The following is a 23,704-nucleotide window of genomic DNA, read 5'->3' on the forward strand; positions in this document are numbered from 1 at the left end:
TGCTTATGTGGAGAGTAATAAAATTTCTATGCTTGTAGATCATGAAAAAGAATGCTTTAAGTGCTGGTTATATTGTTGAATTCATTCATTATGCTATTGAAAATTATTATGAGGGAGGAATATATGCTTGTAGGAATTGCAATAATATCAAGTTCCCTCTCTATGTGCTTAAAATTTTGAAGTTATGCTTGTTTTACCTTCCAATGCAAGTTGATTCTTGTTCCCACAAGTTGTTTGCTCACAAAATCCCTATGCATAGGAAGTGGTTTAGACTTAAATGTGCTAGTCATATTCTTCATGATGCTCTCTTTATGTTTCAATTCTTATCCATTATGTGAGCATCATTGAAATCATCATGCCTAGCTAGGGGCGTTAAACGATAGCACTTGTTGGGAGGCAACCCAATTTTATTTTTGTTCCTTGCTTTTTGCTCCTGTTTAGCAATAAATAATTTATCTAGCCTCTTTTATTATTGAGTTTTCATGTTTTAATTAGTGTTTGTGCCAAGTAGAACCATTGGGAAGACTTGGGGAAAGTCTTGTTGATCTTGCTGTAAAAAACAGAAACTTTAGCGCTCACGAGAATTGCTGCCATTTTTATTGGAGAGAGCTATTTAGTTAATTATTTTTTCAGATGATTAATAGATAAATTTCTCACGTCCAGCAATTTATTTGAGAATTTTATGAGTTCCAGAAGTATACGTTTGATCCAGATTACTACAGACTGTTCTATTTTTGACAGATTCTGTTTTCGATGTGTTGTTTGCTTATTTTGATGAATCTATGAGTAGTATCGGAGGGTATGAACCATAGATAAGTTGGAATACAGTAGATATTACACCAATATGAATTTAGAATGAGTTCACAACAGTACCTAAGTGGTGATTTATTTTCTTATACTAACGGAGCTTACGAGTTTTCTGTTAAGTTTTGTGTTGTGAAGTTTTCAAGTTTTGGGTAAAGATTCGATGGACTATGGAATAAGGAGTGGCAAGAGCCTAAGCTTGGGGATGCCCATGGCACCCCAAGATAATCAAGGACAAGCAAAAGCCTAATCTTGGGGATGCCCCGGAAGGCATCCCCTCTTTCGTCTTCGTTCATCGGTAACTTTAATTGGAGCTATATTTTTATTCGCCACATGATATGTGTTTTGCTTGGAGCGTCATTTTATTTTATTTTGTTTTGCTTGCTGTTTGAATAAAATATCAAGATCTGAAATTATTAAATGGGAGAGTCTTCACATAGTTGCATAATTATTCAACTACTCGTTGATCTTCACTTATATCTTTTGGAGTAGTTTGTCCTTTGCTCTAGTGCTTCACTTATATCTTGTTAGAGCACGGTGGTGATTTTATTTTATAGAAATAGATGAACTCTCATGCTTCACTTATATTATTTTGAGAGTCTTTAGAACAGCATGGTAATTTTCTTTGGTTATGAAACTAGTCCTAATATGATGGGCATCCAAGATGGGTATAATAAAAACTTTCATATAGAGTGCATTGAATACTAAGAGAAGTTTGATACTTGATAATTGTTTTGAGATATGGATATGGTGATATTAGAGTCATGATAGTTGAGTAGTTGTGAATTTGAGAAATACTTGTGTTGAAGTTTGTGATTCCCGTAGCATGCACGTATGGTGAACCGTTATGTGATGAAGTCGGAGCATGATTTATTTATTGATTGTCTTCCTTATGAGTGGCGGTCGGGGACGAGCGATGGTCTTTTCCTACCAATCTATCCCCCTAGGAGCATGCGCGTAATACTTTGTTTCGATAACTAATAAATTTTTGCAATAAGTATGTGAGTTCTTTATGACTAATGTTGAGTCCATGGATTATACGCACTCTCACCCTTCCACCATTGCTAGCCTCTCTAGTACCGCGCAACTTTCGTCGGTACCTTAAACCCACCATATACCTTCCTCAAAACAGCCACCATACCTACCTATTATGACATTTCTATAGCCATTCTGAGATATATTGCCATGCAACTTTCCACTGTTCCGCTTATTATGACACGCTCCATCATTGTCATACTGCTTTGCATGATCATGTAGTTGACATCGTATTAATGGCAAAGCCGCCATTCATAATTCTTTCATACATGTCACTCATGAGTCATTGCACATCCCGGTACACCGCCGGAGGCATTCATATAGAGTCATATCTTGTTCTAAGTATCGAGTTGTAATTCTTGAGTTTTAAGTAAATAAAAGTGTGATGATCATCATTATTAGAGCATTGTCCCAGTGAGGAAAGGATGATGGAGACTATGATTCCCCCACAAGTCGAGATGAGACTCCGGACGAAAATAAATAAATAAATAAAAGAGGCCAAAGAAGCCCAAATAAAAAAGGGGGAAAAGAGGCCATAAAAAAAGAGAAGGCCCAAATAAAAAATGAGAGAAAAAGAGAGAAGGGGCAATGCTACTATCCTTTTACCACACTTGTGCTTCAAAGTAGCACCATGATCTTCATGATAGAGAGTCTCCTATGTTGTCAGTTTCATATACTAGTGGGAATCTTTCATTATAGAACTTGGCTTGTATATTCCAATGATGGGCTTCCTCAAAATGCCCTGGGTCTTCGTGAGCAAGCGAGTTGGATGCACACCCACTAGTTTCTTTTGTTGAGCTTTCATACACTTATAGCTCTAGTGCATCTGTTGCATGGCAATACCTACACACTCACATTGATATCTATTAATGGGCATCTCCATAGCCCGTTGATACGCCTAGTTGATGTGAGACTATCTTCTCCCTTTTCGTCTTCTCCACAACCACCATTCTATTCCACATATAGTGCTATGTCCATGGCTCACGCTCATGTATTGCATCATGGCTCACGCTCACATATACTAACTAAGCAATCATGTCTTCTCAAAATAACATGGCCAAAGTTCATCCCTACAAAATCATATAGTTTAGTCATGTTTCATTTTCGTCACACAAGAATGCTCTCATCATGCACAACCCCTATGACAAGCCAAGCAATTGTTTCATACTTTAGTAATCTCAAACCTATAAACTTTCACGCAATACATGAGCACGAGCCGTGGATATAGCACTATGGGTGGAATAGAATAATGAGGGGGTTATGTGGAGAAGACAAAAAAGGAGAAAGTCTCACATCAACGAGGCTAATCAATGGGCTAGGGACATGCCCACCGATTGATGTTAATGCAAGGAGTAGGGATTGCCATGCAACGGATGCACTAGAGCTATAAATGTATGAAAGCTCAACAAAAGAAACTAGTGGGTGTGCATCCAACTTGCTTGCTCACGAAGACCTAGGGCACTTGAGGAGGCCCATTGTTGGAATATACAAGCCAAGTTTTATAATGAAAAATTCCCACTAGTATATGAAAGTGACAACATAGGAGACTCTCTATCATAAAGATCATGGTGCTACTTTGAAGCACAAGTGTGGAAAAAGGATAGTAGCATTGCCACTTTTTCTTTTTCTTTTTCCTTTTTTTGCGGGCTTCTTTGCCCCCCCCCCCTTTTTTAGGCTTCTTTGGGCTCTCTTTTTTTGGGAAATGCTCTAATAATGATGATCATCACACTTTTATTTACTTACATCTCAATATTACAACTCGATACTAGAACAAAGATATGACTCTATATGAATGCCTCCGGCGGTGTACCGGGATGTGCAATGATCTAGTGTAGCAATGACATCAAAAAACGGACAAGCCATGAAAACATCATGCTAGCTATCTTACGATCATGCAAAGCAATATGACAATGATGCTCAAGTCATGTATATGATGATGATGGAAGTTGCATGGCAATATATCTCGGAATGGCTATGGAAATGCCATAATAGGTAGGTATGGTGGCTGTTTTGAGGAAGGTATATGGTGGGTTCATGGTACCGGCGAAAGTTGTGCGGTACTAGAGAGGCTAGCAATGATGGAAGGGTGAGAGTGCTTATAATCCATGGACTCAACATTAGTCATAAAGAACTCACATACTTATTGCAAAAAATATATTAGTCATCGAAACAAAGTACTACACGCATGCTCCTAGGGGGATAGATTGGTAGGAAAAGACCATCGCTCGTCCCCGACCGCCACTCATAAGGAAGACAATCAATAAACACCTCATGCTCCGACTTCGTTACATAACGGTTCACCATACGTGCATGCTACGGGACTTGCAAACCTCAACACAAGTATTTCTCAATTTCACAATTACTCAACTAGCATGACTCTGATATTATTACCTCCATATCTCAAAACAATCATCAAGCATCAAACTTCTCTTAGTATTCAATACTCTATATGAATGTTTTATTATTAATCTTGTATACCTAGCATATTAGGATTTTAAACAAATTACCATGCTATTTAAGAGTCTCAAAATAATATAAGTGAAGCATGAGGGTTCATCTATTTCTTCAAAATAAAACTACCACCATGCTCTAAAAGATATAAGTGAAGCACTAGAGCAAATGACAAACTACTCCGAAAGATATAAGTGAAGATCAATGAGTAGTCGAATAATTATGCAACTATGTGAAGACTCTCTAACATTTAAGAATTTCATATCTTAGTATTTTATTGAAACAGCAAGCAAAGCAAAAGAAAATGACATCTAAGAATAGCAAACATCATGTGAAGAAGCAAAAACTTAGGATCAACCGAAACTAACCGATAATTGTTGAAGAAGAAAGGTGGGATGCCAACCGGGTGAAAGTGCGTTATATCGACTAGAGGGGGGTGAATAGACGATTTTTATGAAATTCTTCACCGAGGAATTTGCCGGTGAGGAAATTCCTTAGCGAAGAACTACCAGCAGCGGAATAAGTACTCAAAAGTAAACATAACAGAATACAAGTATAGTCATCATGATGAAATGAAGACAGGCACAGAGTACAGGAAGCATAATCACAGGATAACACAGGATGAAGACGAACAGTCTGAAGAAATTGAACTGAGGAAATTGAGAAAGTCTTCAGTCAAAGTCTTCAAACACAGATATGAACAAAACACAACACAGTTATGAGGAAATGAAAGAGTTGAGGAAATGGAACCAGTAAGCTTGGTGAAGACAATGATTTGGTAGACCAGTTCCAACTGCTGTCTCAGTTGTACGTCTGGTTGGAGCGGCTGAGTATTTAAACTCGAGGACACACAGTCCCGGACACCCAGTCCTGAACACGCAGCTCGGGACACCCAGTCCTCACCGTATTCTCCTTGAACTAAGGTCACACAGACCTCGTCCAATCACTCGTGGTAAGTCTTCAGGCGACTTCCAAACCTTCACAAACTTGGTCACTCGGCGATCCACAATTCCTCTTGGATGCTCTAGACCATGACGCCTAACCGTCTGGAAGAAGCACAGTCTTCAAAGGTAACAAGCGTCGGATCCACGCAGGATCAATCTCTTAAGTGATGCTCAATCACTTGGGGTTTGTAGGTGTTTGGGTTTTGGGTTTTTGGTTTTTCCTCACTTGATGATTTTCGCTCAAAGTCCTCAGAGGATGGGTTGCTCTCAAATGACAAGTGTCAGTTTCTCTCAGAGCAGCCAACCAGCTAGTGGTTGTAGGGGGCGGCTATTTATAGCCTAGGGAGCAGCCCGACATGATAAGACATAAATGCCCTTCAATGATATGACCATTAGGTGGATAGATATTTTGGGACAGTTGGCGCATAGCACAGTAACGGTCGGAATTCTGAGTAGTAAAATCCTCAGGGCTATCATGTTCCTCACTGTGTAGGCAATCCGCACTGGCGAATTCCTAACTCCTCAGTCAGGACAAATTCCTCAGAGACCAGAAGAACTTCGTCTCTGTCACTGAAGAAATTGACTGAACTGTATGAGATTTCCAATGGCTTCACTCGAAGGGATTGGTAGGTGTAGGATTTTGAGTTGAGCATCACATGGAAATTTTTCCTTAGTATTTCCTCGACCCCCTTTAACAGTATGGTGTTTCCTATGACTCAAGAAAGAGAAAAACAAAACTATGAAAACGAAAGTCTTCAAGCTTCATATTCCTCGCATGAATATCAAGTCTTCATGGACACACCAATTTCTTCACTTTCAAAGTCTTCATGAAAGTCTTCAGAAATACCAAAATCTTCAGTCGAAGATATTCATTTTTAGGGGTCGACTTTTCCTGTAAATATCAAACTCCTCATAGACTTATAGACCTGTGTACACTCACAAACGCATTAGTCCCTTAACCTATAAGTCTTCAATACACCAAAATCACTAAGGGGCACTAGATGCACTTACAATCTCCCCCTTTTTGGTGATTGATGACAATATAGGTTAAGTTTTCAACGGGGATAAACATATGAAGTGTAACTACTGATATTGAGGAATTTGATTGCAAGATATAGAAGAACTCCCCCTGAAGATGTGCATAGTGAGGAATTTGCCTTTGAAGCAATGCACACTTGAAGAGTTGAATCATGGAGATCTCCCCCTATATCTTGTAATTCATACACGCATTTAACATATAATATGAAGAATTTGAAATGCATGATGAAATATGGTGCCTGATGAAATTCAGCATGCGTGCAATAATATTAACGAGGAATAAGCATGCAGAATAGTGCATCAAAAGTATCAGAGCACAGTGCATCAAAAGTATCAGAGCACCATCGGGTTTAAGATTACAACTCGATCCAATAAAGTTTCAGAAGAACGAGAGTTGTAACTTAGCAAAAAAACGCCCATATAGTAGACCCGCTTGAAGACTAACTCATATTTCTCCCCCTTTGTCATCGAATGACCAAAAGGATCGAAAATGAGGACTAACGCCCCTGAAGATAATCATGTTGATGAAGGAGCGCCAGCGTTGTTGGGGTCGTTTGTTGATGTAGGGCCTGCCGCAGTGTCGTCCAAATCTTCATGTTCATCAGTGTCGCGCGATGAAGAATATGAGCTGGCCACCAGAGAAGGAACCTGGACCTTCTTGAATTTCTTCGGTGGAGGTGCAGACCAGTCAAAATCTTCTTTGAGACCCATGTTCTTCAGATCTTCTTCACCATACAGATGTGACAGGATTGCCCAGGTGCGACCGAAGACTTGATGGAGGTAGTAGTGGTTTTTCTTCACTGCATTGTGTGTGGCAGTCATGTTGTGAAGAAGTGAACCAAACTGACGCTTAACCCATTTGTGATTTCGATCCACCTTCTGGTGAAGACTAAGCAGAAGTTCACGGTCAGTCATCACGCGCGGAGCAGTGGCTTGAGGAGTGGACTTAGGTGCATTGGCAGAGTCATGTGTGGCAGAGTCATCATTGGTGGAATAAGATGCAGCTTTGCGAAACTGACCATCCAATGGACGAATGCCTTCATCTATTACAGCTGGTGCCTTGCCCTTTCCATCAACTGAGGAATATGTCTGCTTGAGGACTTCAATTGGGGGCAAGTAGCTGAGGTGATTCTGGAAATCAGCTTTGTAGTTGAGTGAAGACCTTGTCCTGAGGAATCTCATAATCCAAGGTGCATAAGGCTTCAGCTCAAACGGAGACAGTGCAACATTGGCCATAGTCCTCATGAAGAAATCGTGATAATTGACAGGAATGCCATGAACGATGTTGAATACCAGATTCTTCATGATGCCAACAATTTCCTCATCAGATGAGTCGTGGCCTTTGATAGGACTGATTGTCCTCGTAAGAATACGATAGACAGTTCTGGGCACGTACATCAATTCCTTCACGAGGAATTTGGTTCTTGGTGCTTGACCTGGCTTCAAAGGTTTCATCAGCACCTGCATGTAATGATGTGTGAGCTCAGGTTCACTGTAGATGCAGCGAGCTTCTTCAAGGGGAGGACTGAGTGGTAGAGCACGAAGCAAGTCAGAGGCTGGTGCAGTGTAGTGAGTGTTTTCGGACATCCAGTCCAGCACCCATGAATTCACATCTTCAGCATCTCCGGTGATGTGCAGCGTTGCATAGAATTGAAGAATCAGTTCTTCATTTCAATCGCAGATGTCAGAGCAAAGTTTAGCAGTCCAGTGTCGTGAAGAACACTGAGGTCTGGTGCAAAGCATGGCAGAGATTCCATATCCACGTGACGAATATGCTCATGGTAGAAGATTTTCTCCTTGTTGAACAGCACTGAGGAATAGAAATTTGCTTGACTGGCAGTCCAGAAACGCCTCTTCCTACTGCGAGCAGAGTCATATGGGTTGTAATATTCGAAGAATACGTGCTCGCCGAAGAAATCATCAACCCTGAACTTTTGCTTGCATGAGAAAGGATCCTTTGGCTTCGGCAGAGGAGTGTCAGTGAGTTGCATCACGACCTCAGGAATCTCAATCGCAGGTTCTTCAGGCTGAAGAATTTCTGGTTCCTCCTCAGTGGTAGTCTACATCATTGGTTGTTCAACAGCAGCAGTTTCTTCAGCGCTAGTGGCTGGAATTTCCTCATGAACAGATGCAGTGGGATGAGTTTCTTCAGAGCCCGTGTGAATAGTTTGTGTGGGGGACTGAGGAATTTGCTGTAGAGGGGTGAACATTAGAGAGTTTGGATGCTAACTTTCCCAGAATTCATCACTGATTACGGGTGTGGAGCAGCCAATGTCCACATCTTCATCTTCCATTTCTTCAACGCCAACCTCTTTAGCTGTGAACTGAGGCATAGGCGAGGAGATGATAGGTGTTGAAGGGATCGCATCTACTTCAATTTCTTCATCCAACGGTTCAGACGAAGCAGCAGAAGGAGTTTCTTCATCAGATCCGGTGGGGATCACATATTCTCCATCAAAAGGAACAAGGTCCTTTGATGGCTTGGTTGAGATGGGAACAGCATCAATCGGATTTGCAAATGAACTTGTCGTAGGCTTCATTTTCTTTGGAGCTGAAGAATCTGAAGCAATTGATGCTTTCCTTTTCTTCACTGCAGCATGCTCTGCAGCCTTGGTCTTCTTCACATCTGACGCAGATGGAAGGATTGAAGTTGAAGTTGGTGCAAGAGCAGCTGAGGAATCTGGTTGATTTTCTTCAGGCACAACTGATGCAGTTGCCCTAAGTTCTTCAGTTTCTTTAGGCACACCACTAGTGGGTGCCCTAGCAATTTCTTCAGCGGCTGGAATGCAGTCATCAGCCCTGGAACTCACATTATCTTCAGCAGCCTGATTGTCATCAGCGGTGCTGGCATTTTCTTCAGTAGGCTGAGCAGATGCTTCAGCCTGAGGAATTTCCTGTTGCGTTGGGCTGCAACATTGGAAGTGAAGTTATCTGCAAGTTTCACAAAACGAACCTTGGCTCCAAGCCAATCAGCACGATATGCGTCAAAGTCATCACTGAGTTTCTTAATCTCAGTCTGAATAGTGATAAGTTCTTCAGTTGATATAGAGATAACGTTTTTCTTCAGATATCGCTCTTTCTTGTACTGCGCTTTCTTGATCTGCCTGGCCTTCTCAAATTTCCACTTTTCTTCTTGAATGAAGTGGGTCAGCATGTGACTCTGGCCAGGAGTCAGCTTGAAGTCAGGCAAGGGAGTGTTGGGGTCCTTGTGCCAATCATCATCGTAGTCAAGGATCAGCTTGGGTTCCAAAAGCAGTGGCACTTCTGATCCTTTGGCTCTAGTGGCCCTGACTTGCCTGTCTCTGATGATTTCTGCAAGTTCATCATCATCAGCTTCGTCTTCAACAGACGGCACTTGGAAAGCGACTTGCTTCTTTTGAGGACTTGGGCGAGGACCTCGTCCAGCAGTGGCCTTTGTCTTCAGTAGTGAGGGGCCAGCTGAGGAACTTGGTGCAGCTGAGGAACTAGCTGATACACCTGAGGAAATGGAGATGCCGGCAGTCCTTTGGCACAAGGCGAGATGCACAGGTGCTGAGGATTTAGGTGGGACAGCTGAAGGCTTTGGCGGAGGAGCTGGGGACTTGGGAGGAACAGGAGCAGCATGAGGAATTGGCCGTGAGGGCTTTGATGATTCTGGCCGTGAGGGCATTGCTGAGGAACTTGGCCTGCGCACAGGCTTCTTAGACATAGCCTTCTTTGGCTTGACAGCAGAGGCCTCAGCAGAGGAGCAGCAGCAGCAGAGTCTTCATTGAATTTCCTCACTGCTTCTCTGGCTTGCTTAGCCAACTTGGCTTGGCGCTTGGCCCATTCATCAGGATAGTCCTCACCGCGGTTGAGGCTGGTGGGATATGCTATTTGGTCAGGTGCCAATTGAAGCTCTTGGGCACAGAGGATTGAGTGCGAATTTCTTCATGTACTTAGGAGTGACATATCTGTACTCCCTCCATTCTCTTGCCCATCTCCTCTCTATCCTTTGTTTGCGCACTTTGCGCTCATTCTTGGTTTCCTCAGTAGGTGTGCAGTACCCAGCATATATGTCATCAGGGATCTCAAACATTGTATTTACCTCAGGCTTCTTTCCTCCTTTCTGTGGCCTTTTACCATCAGCCATTTTCTTCAGTTGAGGAATTTGAACAGTCGAATTCTCTGAAGAAGTATGCAAATTTTCCTCGAGGAATGCTTCAAATGAGTTAAGTTGATGAGAACCTAGTGATTCAGCAGCTGACATGTGTACCTGTGAACAGAGTATAGTTGTGAGGAATTTGGAGAGGTCATATGCGTTCTCAGAAGGTTTTTCAAAAAGAACAAGTTTGAGGAATTTGACCAGATGAGTCTTGTAGATTTTCACTAAGCGTTCTTTGTCTCAGGTTCCAGAGTTGTATAGATCGAAGATCCACACAATTGAGGAATCTTGAAGAAAAATGATGCTTAGAGAAACGAATCAAGAACAGATGACTTGTGAGGTGTTCAGTGTGTGAAGATATGAAGAAAAACACTTTTGAAGATTTTGTAGATAATCATTCGAATCAACGAGGGCAGTAAAAGTAACTTTTAATTACCCTGGACAAAGAACACGACAAACTGGAGTGAGGAGATGTGAAGTTCGTCTGTGTAGATCTTCCACGCCCTAACTCGGCGGAGGAAGACGGCTACGGCGGCGGCGGAGTGAAGATTTCCGCGGTCGGCGTGAGTACGTCGGCGACGAGGTCGAGGCAGTGAAGCTCTTCCTCACCGGCAGCGATGAAGTAGCGGCGACGCTAGGGTTTGAGAAGCTCGAGCTGGAGAGAGAGGTCGAGCAGAGTAAAACAAGTGAGGAAGGGAAGGAGGGGTATTTATAGCCACGGTGAAAAACTGCTCGCCCGAAGAAATTGGACGAACGTGCCCCTGACCCTTCTCATTCGCATGACATGTGTCACCCACATAGTGAGAGGTGGAGATCATGTTAGATCGTGGGTGAGTGGATACGTGTATCGTGGGATGCGGAACGGTTTGAGCGGCAAAGCCGAAAATTTCGATAAGATAGGTTTTAAAGTTCCGTTCGCAATTTCTTCAGCTGACAAGGACACAATGAAGATTTTGAACGAGTTTCAAATAGAACACACATGAAGAATTTGTGAACAGATTGGGTTGAGTATAGCATAGAGGGGGAAGGGTCCGATCACATTCACTTAGAAGAAAACCAACTTGAAGAAATAGCAATAAGTGAATGTTGTAGAGGACATAAACTCATATATATATATATATATATATATATATATATATATATATATACATACATAGCCAATGAAGAAAAACGTCGGAACCAGTGAAGACTATGCAAAGTTGAAGAATATGAATAATTTGAGGAACTTCAACTTTCGGTGGTGGCGTGACCCACCGTATAAGAATGATGATTTCAGACACCGCGTACAATTATCATAGGGTTCTGAGAATCAAATTCTTCATTAATTTCTTCACACTAAGAGTGTTATTCTTCATTGATTGAATAAAAACGTTTCTTCATGTGTTGCACATCTAAGTCATCAATTTTGCATAAGTGTTAGGATGAGTGTCCTTTTCAAAGAACATTCGAAGATTCTAGGATATTTAGCTCAGACCGCAACTTGCTAAATCTCTTCTCATCCAAGGGCTTTGTGAAGATATCGGCTAGTTGTTCTTCAGTCTTCACATGCTCAATAGAAATGTCACCCTTCAACACATGATCACGAAGAAAATGATGACGAATCTGAATGTGCTTTGTCTTCGAGTGCTGAACTGGGTTGTGAGCAATCTTGATGGCACTCTCATTGTCACAGAAGAGAGGCACATTCTTCATGTTGACGCCGTAGTCCTTGAGAGTTTGCTTCATCCATAGCAATTGGGCACAGCAAGAACCAGCGGCAATGTACTCAGCTTCAGCAGTAGATAGTGATACGCAGTTCTGTTTCTTCGAGGACCAACAGACCAAAGATCGTCCAAGGAAATGACATGTACCAGATGTTGTCTTGCGATCCACACGATAACCAGCATAGTCAGAGTCGGAATATCCAACAAGATCAAAAGCCGAGCCCTTGGGGTACCATAATCCAAGTGTTGGTGTGTGAGCTAGATATCGAAGAATATGCTTCACAGCCTTATGGTGTGATTCCTTCGGTGTAGCTTGAAATCGGGCACACATGCAAACACTAAGCATTATATCTGGCCTAGATGCACATAAGTACAATAAGGAACCTATCACGGAGCGGTATACCTTATGATCGAAGTCAATACCATTTTCATCAGTGCACAGATGGCCATTTGTGGGCATAGGAATTTTGACGCCTTTGCAATCTTGCATGCCGAATTTCCTCAGTACATCCTTGAGGTATTTCTCCTGAGATATGAATATGCCATTGCGTTGTTGACGAATTTGAAGACCTAAGAAGAATTTCAACTCTCCCATCCTAGACATTTGATATTCTTCACTCATCATATATGCAAATTCATCACTATAACGTTGGTCAGTACAGCCAAAGATAATATCATCAACATATATTTGGCACACAAACAATTCACCATCATAAGATTTAGTGAAAAGAGTAGGGTCGAGTGAACCGGGTTTGAAGCCTTTCTTCATGAGGAGTTCCTTCAAGGTATCATACCAAGCCCGTGGGGCCTGCTTGAGGCCATAGAGGGCCTTGTTGAGTCTAAAGACTTTGTCAGGATTCTTTGGATCTTCAAAACCTGTGTGTAGCCTTGAGCTACAAGCCGTGCCTTATTCCTCACCACAAGGCTATTTTCATCTTGCTTGTTACGGTAGATCCACTTTGTGCCGATGATATTGTGCTTGCGAGGATCTGGACGTTTGACCAGTTCCCAGAAATTGTTGAGCTCGAACTGATGTAATTCTTCTTGCATGGCCTGAATCCACTCAGGCTCCAGAAATGCTTCATCTACCTTAGTGGGCTCTGTAATAGAGACAAAAGCATAGTGCCCACAAAAGTTAGACAAATGTGAAGCTTTTGAGCGTGTGAGAGGACCTAGCGCTTTGATGTCATTGATGATCTTTTCAACTTGCACTTCTTTTGCAATGCGAGGATGAGCTGGTTGCCATTGAAGAATTTGATCAGCGTTTTCTTCAGCACCATTTTCTTCAGCATTTTCTCCAGGTGCATTAGCTCGACGTTCTTCATGTTCTGGAATGAATTCTTCAGCAGATTCTTTAGTAGGAATGACATCCTCAGTAGCCTTGAACTTAATAGTTTCCTCAGGTGCTGGTTCATCTATCACAGTAGGTAGGTGCTCTCTTTGCGAGCCATTAGTTTCATCGAACCGCACATCTACAGTTTCAACAACTTTGTGAAGAACGTTGTTGAAGACTCTGTAGGTGTGCGGGTCCTTTCCGTAACCAAGCATAAAACCTTCATGTGCTTTCCGTGCAAATTTTGAGTTGTGATGAGGATCTCTAATCCAACATTTAGCACCGAAGACTTTGAAATAACTTACATTGGGTTTCTTATCAGTGAGGAGTTCATAGGCAGTCTTTTTGAAGAATTTGTGAAGATATACTCTGTTGATGATGTGGCACGCAGTATCAATTGCATCAGTCCAGAAACGACGAGGCGTTTTGTATTCATCAATCATAGTGCGAGCCATCTCAGCAAGAGTCATGTTCTTGCGCTCCACGACGCCATTCTGCTGAGGAGTGTAGGGAGAAGATAACTCATGAGTAATACCAAGTTCATCAAGAGAGTCATCGAGACCAGAATTCTTGAACTCAGTGCCATTGTCACTTCTGATGTGCTTGATCTTCACACCAAAGTTGGTTGAAGCCCTCGAGGGAAATCGTTTGAAGACTTCCTGCACTTCATGTTTGTAAGTAACAAGGTGTACCTATGTATAGCGAGAATAATCATCAACAATAACAAAGCCATATTGAGATGCTTCATTTGAAATAGCAGAATAATGATTAGGACCAAAGAGATCCATGTGAAGCAATTCAAACGGGCGAGTGGTGGTCATGATAGTCTTTGTTGGATGCTTGGCCTTCGTCATCTTCCCAGCTTCAAAGGCTCCGCATAGGTGATCCTTGAGGAATTTGACATTCTCGATGCCAATGACATGCTTCTTCTTCGCAAGCGTGTGCAAATTCCTCATGCCTGCATGACCAAGTCGTCGATGCCAGAGCCAGCCTTCTGAAGCTTTTGCAAGTAAGCACACGGCTGGTTGTGGTCCTGTAGAGAAATCAACAATATACAGGTCTCCTCTCCTAAAGCCTTCGAAGACTTCGGAATTGTCAGCTTCCATAACCACAACATAACGGTACTTGCCAAAGACAACAACCATATCAAGATCACAAAGCATTGAGACAGACATAAGGTTGTATCCTAAGGACTCAACAAGTATGACCTTGTCCATGTGTCGATCCTTTGTAATCGCAACCTTACCTAGACCTAATACCTGACTTTTGCCTTTGTCAGCAAAGATGATATGCTTCAGATGCGACGGAGATAATGGAGCATCCATCAATAGATTCTTGTCACCAGTCATGTGGTTTGTACATCCACTATCGAGGACCCACTCAGTGGCTTTAGGTTGATCATCCTTGGCACCCTTTTCCATGAAGCAGTAGGTGGGAGCATAGTCATCATCCCCTTCATCAGCTTTGTTGGTGAGGTTATTTTCTTCAGTGTTGAAGATAGACTTGCTGACGAATGCAGTAGCGAGAGCTAGGCTCGCCACTCCGGATTCGGACTCCTCAAATGACTCCTCTTCCTCATTTTCTTTAGATTCAGCCTCAGAGTCCATTTCCTTGCCAATGAATGCCCTGTCCTTCTTGGAGCTGCTCTTCTTGTGATGTGAAGGCTTTGAGGATTTTGATGATGAAGATTTTGAGGATTTCTTCTTTTTCTTCGCATCATCAGAACTGCAATCCTTGTATTTCTTCTTCTTTGATTCCTTTTCCCATTGAGGACAGTCTTGAATGTAATGACCAGGCTTCTTGCATTTGTGGCAGAGCCTCCTCTTGTAGTCACTTGATGAGGAATCATTGCTCCTTGAGGGTCTTCCAAGGCGACCACGTCTTGAGAACTTTTGGAACTTCTTCATGAGCAGAGCCAGATCATGGCTCAGTTCCTCAGGATCACCAACACTGCTATCAGAGTCTTCATCTTCGGACTCAGATACTGCCTTGGCCTTTAGTGCATGTGATCTGCCATAGCTTGAACCATAGAGATCTCTCTTTTCAGCAAGTTGGAACTCATGAGTATTTAGCCTCTCGAGAATATCAGCGGGATCAAGTGACTTGTAATCAGCATGTTCTTGTATCATCAATGCCAGAGTGTCAAATGAGGAATCAAGCGATCTCAGCAATTTCTTCACCACCTCATGGTTGGTGATGTCAGTGGCACCAAGTGCTTGAAGCTCATTTGAGATGTCAGTGAGGCGATCGAAGGTTTGCTGAACATTTTCATTGTCGAGTCTTTTGAAGCGGTTGAAGAGATTGCAAAGAACATCAACTCGAGAGTCACGCTGAGTTGAGACTCCTTCATTCACTTTGGACAACCTGTCCCAGATAAGCTTTGCTGTCTCCAAAGCACTCACTCTGCCATACTGTCCTTTGCTCAGATGGCCACATATGATATTCTTCGCTTGAGAGTCGAGTTGCTTGAATCTCTTCATATCAGCAGCATTCAGAGAAGGTGTGACTGAGGGAACACCATTTTCCACAACATACCAGAGATCGTTATCAATTGCTTCAAGATGCATTCGCATCTTATTCTTCCAGTAGGGGTAGTCCGTCCCATCGAAGGTAGGACACCCAGCAGAGACCTTGATCATACCTGCGGTCGACATAACTAAAACTCCAAGCGGTTAAACCAAAATCACACAGAATAAGGGAGTACCTCGCTCTGATACCAATTGAAAGTGCGTTATATCAACTAGAGGGGGGTGAATAGGCGTTTTTTATGAAATTCTTCACTAAGGAATTTGCCGGTGAGGAAATTCCTTAGTGAAGAACTACCAACAGCGGAATAAGTACTCAAAAGTAAACATAACAGAATACAAGCATAGTCATCTTGATGAAATGAAGACAGGCACAGAGTATAGTAAGCGTAATCACAGGATAACACAGGATGAAGACGAACAGACTGAAGAAATTGAACTGAGGAAATTGAGAAAGTCTTCAGTCAAAGTCTTCAAACACAGATATGAACAAACACACAACACATTTATGAGGAAATGAAATAGTTGAGGAAATAGAACCAGTAAGCTTGGTGAAGACAATGATTTGGTAGACCAGTTCCAACTGCTGTCTCAGTTGTACGTCTGGTTGGAGCGGCTAAGTATTTAAACTCGAGGACACACAGTCCCGGACACCCAGTCCTGAACACGCAGCTCGGGACACCCAGTCCTCACCGTATTCTCCTTGAACTAAGGTCACACAGACCTCGTCCAATCACTCGTGGTAAGTCTTCAGGCGACTTCCGAACCTTCACAAACTTGGTCACTCGGCGATCCACAATTCCTCTTGGATGCTCTAGACCATGACGCCTAACCGTCTGGAAGAAGCACAGTCTTCAAAGGTAACAAGTGTTGGATCCACGCAGGATCAATCTCTTCAGTGATGCTCAATCACTTGGGGTTTGTAGGTGTTTGGGTTTTTGGTTTTTCCTCACTTGATGATTTTCGCTCAAAGTCCTCAGAGGCTGGGTTGCTCTCAAATGACAAGTGTCAGTTTCTCTCGGAGCAGCCAACCAGCTAGTGGTTGTAGGGGGCGGCTATTTATAGCCTAGGGAGCAGCCCGACATGATAAGACATAAATACCCTTCAATGATATGACCGTTAGGTGGATAGATATTTTGGGACAGCTGGCGCATAGCACAGCAACGGTCGGAATTTTGAGTAGTAAAATCCTCAGGGCTATCATGTTGCTCACTGTGTAGGCAATCCGCACTGGCGAATTCCTAACTCCTCAGTCAGGACAAATTCCTCAGAGACCAGAAGAACATCGTCTCTGTCACTGAAGAAATTGACTGAACTGTATGAGATTTCCAATGGCTTCACTCGAAGGGATTGGTAGGTGTAGGATTTTGAGTTGAGCATCACATGGAAATTTTTCCTTAGTATTTCCTCAACCCCCTTTAACAGTACGGTGTTTCCTATGACTCAAGAAAGAGAAAAACAAAATTATGAAAACAAAAGTCTTCAAGCTTCATATTCCTCGCATGAATATCAAGTCTTCACGGACACACCAATTTCTTCACTTTCAAAGTCTTCATGAAAGTCTTTAGAAATACGAAAATCTTCAGTCGAAGATATTCATTTTTAGGGGTCGACTTTTCCTGTAAATATCAAACTCCTCATAGACTTATAGACCTGTGTACACTCACAAACACATTAGTCCCTTAACCTATAAGTCTTCAATACACCAAAATCACTAAGGGGCACTAGATGCACTTACATCGGGGCATCCCCAAGCTTAGACGCTTGAGACTTCTTGAAATATTATCTTTGGGTGCCTTGGGCATCCCCAAGCTTGAGCTTTTGTGTCTCCTTAATTCTTCTCATATCACGGTCTCCCTAAATCTCAAAAGCTTCATCCACACAAAACTCATCAAGGACTCGTGAGATAAGTTAGTATAAACCATTGCAAAAACCTTATCATACCCTACTGTATCAAATCACTAAAATTATTATTCAACATTGCATACTAAATGCCTCTGCATATTTAATAGTCCTATCCTCAAATAGAATCATTAAAGAAGCAAACATATGCAAACAATGCAAACATAACAGCAATCTGCCTAAACAGGATAGTCTGTAAAGGATGCAGCAACATCCATACTTCCCTAGCTCAAAAAATTATGAAATAAAATTCCCACTGTAGTAAATTTATCAGAGCTTAATACGAAAAAGCTTTCAACATTTTATCACATTCTGAATTTTCTAGGGAATTATTGCAACAGCGGTAAACTTTCTGTTTTCAAACAGCAACATGTATACTTGTAACATAGGCATAGTAAAGGCTATAAATGCCACTTTTATTGAAATAAAAGATGCAAAACATTATTATAAATAACAGAAAGCAAATCCTAACAAAATAAATTGATGCTCCAAGCAAAACACATATCATGTGGCGAATAAAAATATAGCTCCAAGTAAAGTTACCGATGAACAAAGACGAAAGAGGGGATGCCTTCCGGGGCATCCCCAAGCTTAGTCTCTTGGCTATCCTTGAATATTACCTTGGGGTTCCTCGGGCATCCCCAAGCTTAGGCTCTTGCCACTCCTTATTCCATAGTCCATCGAATCCTTACCCAAAACTTGAAAACTTCACAACACAAAACTTAACAGAAAACTCGTAAGCTCCGTTAGTATAAGAAAATAAATCACCACTTCAAGGTATTGTAATGAACTCATTCTTAATTTATATTGGTGTTAAACCTACCGTATTCCAAATTCTTTATGGTTTATAAACTACTTTACTAGCCATAGATTCATCAAAATAAGTAAACAACACATGAAAAACAGAATCTGTCAAAAACAGAATAGTATGTAGTAATCTGGATCAAACGTATACTTCTGGAACACATAAAATTCTAAAATAAATTGCTGGATCTGAGTAATTTATCTATTAATCATCTTCAAAAAGAATTAACTAAATATCACTCTCCAAATAAAAATGGCAGCAATTCTCGTGAGCGCTAAAGTTTCTGTTTTTTACAGCAAGATCAACAAGACTTCCCCCAAGTCTTCCCAAAGGTTCTACTTGGCACAAACATTAATTAAAAGCATAAAAGCACATCTAAACAAATACTAGATGAATTATTTATTACTAAACAGGAGAAAAAAGCAAGGAACAAAAATAAAATTGGGTTGCCTCCCAACAAGCGCTATCGTTTAACGCCCCTAGCTAGGCATGATGATTTCAATGATGCTCACATAAAAGATAAGAATTGTAACATAAAGAGAGCATCATGAAGAATATGACTAGCACATTTAAGTCTAACCCACTTCCTATGCATAGGGGTTTTGTGAGCAAACAACTTGTGGGAACAAGAATCAACTTGCATAGGAAGGTAAAACAAGCATAACTTCAAAACTTTAAGCACATAGAGAGGAAACTTGATATTATTGCAATTCCTACAAGCATATATTCCTCCCTCATAATAATTTTCAGTAGCATCATGAATGAATTCAACAATATAACCAGCACTTAAAGCATTATTTTCATGATCTACAAGAATAGAAAATTTACTACTCTCCACACAAGCAAAATTCTTCTCATGAATAATAGTGGGAGCAAACTCAACAAAATAACTATCATGTGATCGAAAATTAAGATCAAGATGACAAGTTTCATGGTTATCATTATTCTTTAAAGCATACATGTCATCACAATAATAATCATAGATAGGAGGCATGCTTTCATCATAATAAATTTTCTCATCAAAACTTGGGGGACAAAAAATATCATCTTCATCAAACATAGCTTCCCCAAGCTTGTGGCTTTGCATATCATTAGCATCATGGATATTCAAGGAATTCATACTAACAACATTGCAATCATGCTCATCATTCAAATATTTAGTGCCAAACATTTTATAGATTTCTTCTTCTAGCACTTGAGCACAATCATCCTTTCCATCATACTCACGGAAGATATTAAAAAGGTAAAGCGTATGAGACAAACTCAATTCCTTTTTTTGTAATTTTCTTTTATAGACTAAACTAGTGATAAAACAAGAAACTAAAAGACTCGATTGCAAGATCTAAAGATATACCTTCAAGCGCTAACCTCCCCGGCAACGGCGCTAGAAAAGAGCTTGATGTCCACTACACAACCTTCTTCTTGTAGACGTTGTTAGGCCTCCAAGTGCAGAGGTTTGTAGGACAATAGCAAATTTCCCTCAAGTGGATGACCTAAGGTTTATCAATCCGTAGGAGGCGTAGGATGAAGATGGTCTCTCTCAAGCAACTCTGCAACCAAATAACAAAGAGTCTCTTGTGTCCCCAACACACCCAATACAATGGTAAATTGTATAGGTGCACTAGTTCGGCGAAGAGATGGTGAAACAAGTGGTATATGGATAGTACATAAAGGTATTTGTAATCTGAAATAATAAAAACAGCAAGGTAGCAAGTGATAAAAGTGAGCGTAAACGGTATTGCAATGCGTTGAAACAAGGCCTAGGGTTCATACTTTCGCTAGTGTAAGTTCCCTCAACAATACTAACATAATTGGATCAGATAACTATCCCTCAACATGCAACAAAGAGTCACTCCAAAGTCACTAATAGCGGACGAATGAAGAGATTATGGTAGGGTACGAAACCACCTCAAAGTTATTCTTTCCAATCAATCCGTTGGGCTATTCCTATAAGTGTCACAAACAGCCCTAGAGTTCGTACTAGAATAACACCTTAAGATACAAATCAACCAAAACCCTAATGTCACCTAGATACTCCAATGTCACCTCAAGTATCCGTGGGTATGATTATATGATATGCATCACACAATCTCAGATTCATCTATTCAACCAACACAAAGGACCTCAAAGAGTGCCCCAAAGTTCTACCGGAGAATCACGACGAAAACGTGTGCCAACCCCTATGCATAGGTTCACGGGCGGAACCCGCAACTTGTTCACCAAAACATACATCAAGTGAATCACGTGATATCCCATTGTCACCACAGATATCCACGGCAAGACATACATCAAGTGTTCTCAAATCTTTAAAGACTCAATCCGATAAGATTACTTCAAAGGGGAAACTCAATTCATTACAAGAGAGAAGAGGGGGAGGAGAAACATAGGATCCGACTATAATAGCAAAGCTCGCGATACATCAAGATCGTATCATCTCAAGAACACGAGAGAGAGAGATCAAACACATAGCTACTGGTACATACCCTCAGCCCCGAGGGAGAACTACTCCCTCCTCGTCATGGAGAGCACCGGGATGATGAAGATGGCCACCGGAGAGGGATTTCCCCCTCCGGCAGGGTGCCGGAACGGGTCTAGATTGTTTTTTGGTAGCTACGGAGGCTTCTGGCGGCGGAACTCCCGATCTATTCTCTGTTCTGGAAGTTTTAGGTTATGTACGTATATATGGGTGCATGAGGTACGTCGATGGACTGAAGGGGGGCCACGAGGCAGGGGGCGCGCCCCCTACCCTCGTGAGCTCCTCCTTCATCTTCTGACGTAGGGTCCAAGTCTATCCGGTAGGTTTCCTTCCAAAAATAACTTCTCCAGTTGATTTCGTTCCATTTTGACTCCGTTTGATATTCCTTTTTCCTTGAAACACTGAAATAGGCATAAAACAACAAATCTGGGTTGGGCCTCCGGTTAATAGGTTAGTCCCGAAAGTAATATAAAAGTGGATAATAAAGCCCATAAACATTCAAAACAGTAGATAATATAGCATGGAGCAATCAAAAATTATAGATACGTTGGAGACGTATCAAGGTACCAAAGTAATCCAGGAGTAGATCACTGGACAGCGGTCAAGAACATCCTAAAATACCTGAAAAGTACTAAGGATATGTTTCTCGTTTATGGAGGTGACAAAGAGCTCATCGTAAATGGTTACATCGATGCAAGCTTTGACACTAATCCCGACGATTCTAAATCGCAAACCGGATACGTGTTTATATTGAACGGTGGAGCTGTTAGTTGGAGCAGTTCTAAACAAAGCGTCATGGCGGGATCTACGTGTGAAGCGGAGTACATAGCTGCTTCGGAAGCAGCAAATGAAGGAGTCTGGACGAAGGAATTAATATCCGATCTAGTGTCATACCTAGTGCATCGGGTCCAATGAAAATCTTTTGTGACAATACTGGTGCAATTGCCTTGGCAAAGGAATCCAGATTTCACAAGAGAACCAAGCACATCAAGAGACGCTTCAATTCCATCTGGGATCAAGTCCAGGTGGGAGAAATAGAGATTTTCAAGATACATATAGATCTGAATGTTGCAGCCTGTTGACTAAGCCTCTTCCATGAGCAAAACATGATCAGCACCAAGACTCCATGGGTGTTAGAATCATTACTGTGTAATCTAGATTATTGACTCTAGTACAAGTGGAGACTGATGGAAATATGCCCTAGAGGCAATAATAAAGTTATTATTTATTTCCTCATATCATGGTAAATGTTTATTATTCATGCTAGAATTGTATTAACCGGAAACATAATACATGTGTGAATACATAGACAAACATACTGTCACTAGTATGCCTCTACTTGACTAGCTCGTTGATCAAAGATGGTTGAGTTTCCTAGCCATAGACATGAGTTGTCATTTGATTAACGGGATCACATAATTAGGAGAATGATGTGATTGACATGACCCATTCCGATAGCTTAACACTTGATTGTTTAGTTTACTGCTATTGCTTTCTTCATGACTTATACATGTTCCTATGAGTATGAGATTATGCAGCGCCCGATTACCAGAAGAACACTTTGTGTGCTACCAAACGTCACAACATAACTGGGTGATTATAAAGGTGCTCTACAAGTGTCTCCGATGGTGTTTGTTGACTTGGCTTAGATCGAGAATAGGATTTGTCACTCCGATTGTCGGAGAGGTATCTCTGGGCCCTCTCGGTAATGCACATCACTATAAGCCTTGCAAGCAATGTGACTAATGAGTTAGTTACAGGATGATGCATTACGGAATGAGTAAAGAGACTTGCCGGTAACGAGATTGAACTAGGTATTGAGATTCCGATGATCTAATCTCGGGCAAGTAACATACCGATGACAAAGGGGACAACGTATGTTGTTATGCGGTTTGACCGATAAAGATCTTCGTAGAATATGTAGGAACCAATATGAGCATCTAGGTTCCGCTATTGGTTATTGACCGGAGACGTGTCTCGGTCATGTCTACATAGTTCTCAAACCCGTAGGGTCCGCATGCTTAAAGTTCTGTGATGATCGGTATTATGAGTTTTTGTGTTTTGATGTACCGAAGGTAGTTCAGAGTCCCGGATATGATCACAGACATGACGAGGAGTCTCGAAATGGTCAAGACGTAAAGATAGATATATTGCACGACTATGTTCGGACACCGGAAGTGTTTCGGGAGGTTTTGGATATATACCGGAGTACCGGGGGGTTACCGGACCCCCCCCCCCCCCGGAGTATATTGGGCCTAATGGTCCTTAGTGGGAGAAGAGGAGGGGCGGCCAGGGCAGCCGCTCACCCCTCCCCCTCTAGTCCAAATTGGACAAGGAGTTCCTTCTCTTCTTCTCTCCCTTCCTCTCCTACTCCTACTCCTACTCCTACTCCTACTCCTACTCCTACTTGGAAGGGGGGAGTCCTACTCCCGGTGGGAGTAGGACTCCTCATGGGGCGCGCCATAGGAGGCCAGGCCCCTCCCCCTCCTCCACTCCTTTATATACGGAGAGGGGGCACCCCTTGGAGACACAACAATTGATCATTGATCTTTTAGCCATGTGTGG

The sequence above is a fragment of the Triticum aestivum genome, chromosome 7A (assembly GCF_018294505.1).
Source record: "Triticum aestivum cultivar Chinese Spring chromosome 7A, IWGSC CS RefSeq v2.1, whole genome shotgun sequence".
Lineage (NCBI taxonomy): Eukaryota > Viridiplantae > Streptophyta > Magnoliopsida > Poales > Poaceae > Triticum > Triticum aestivum.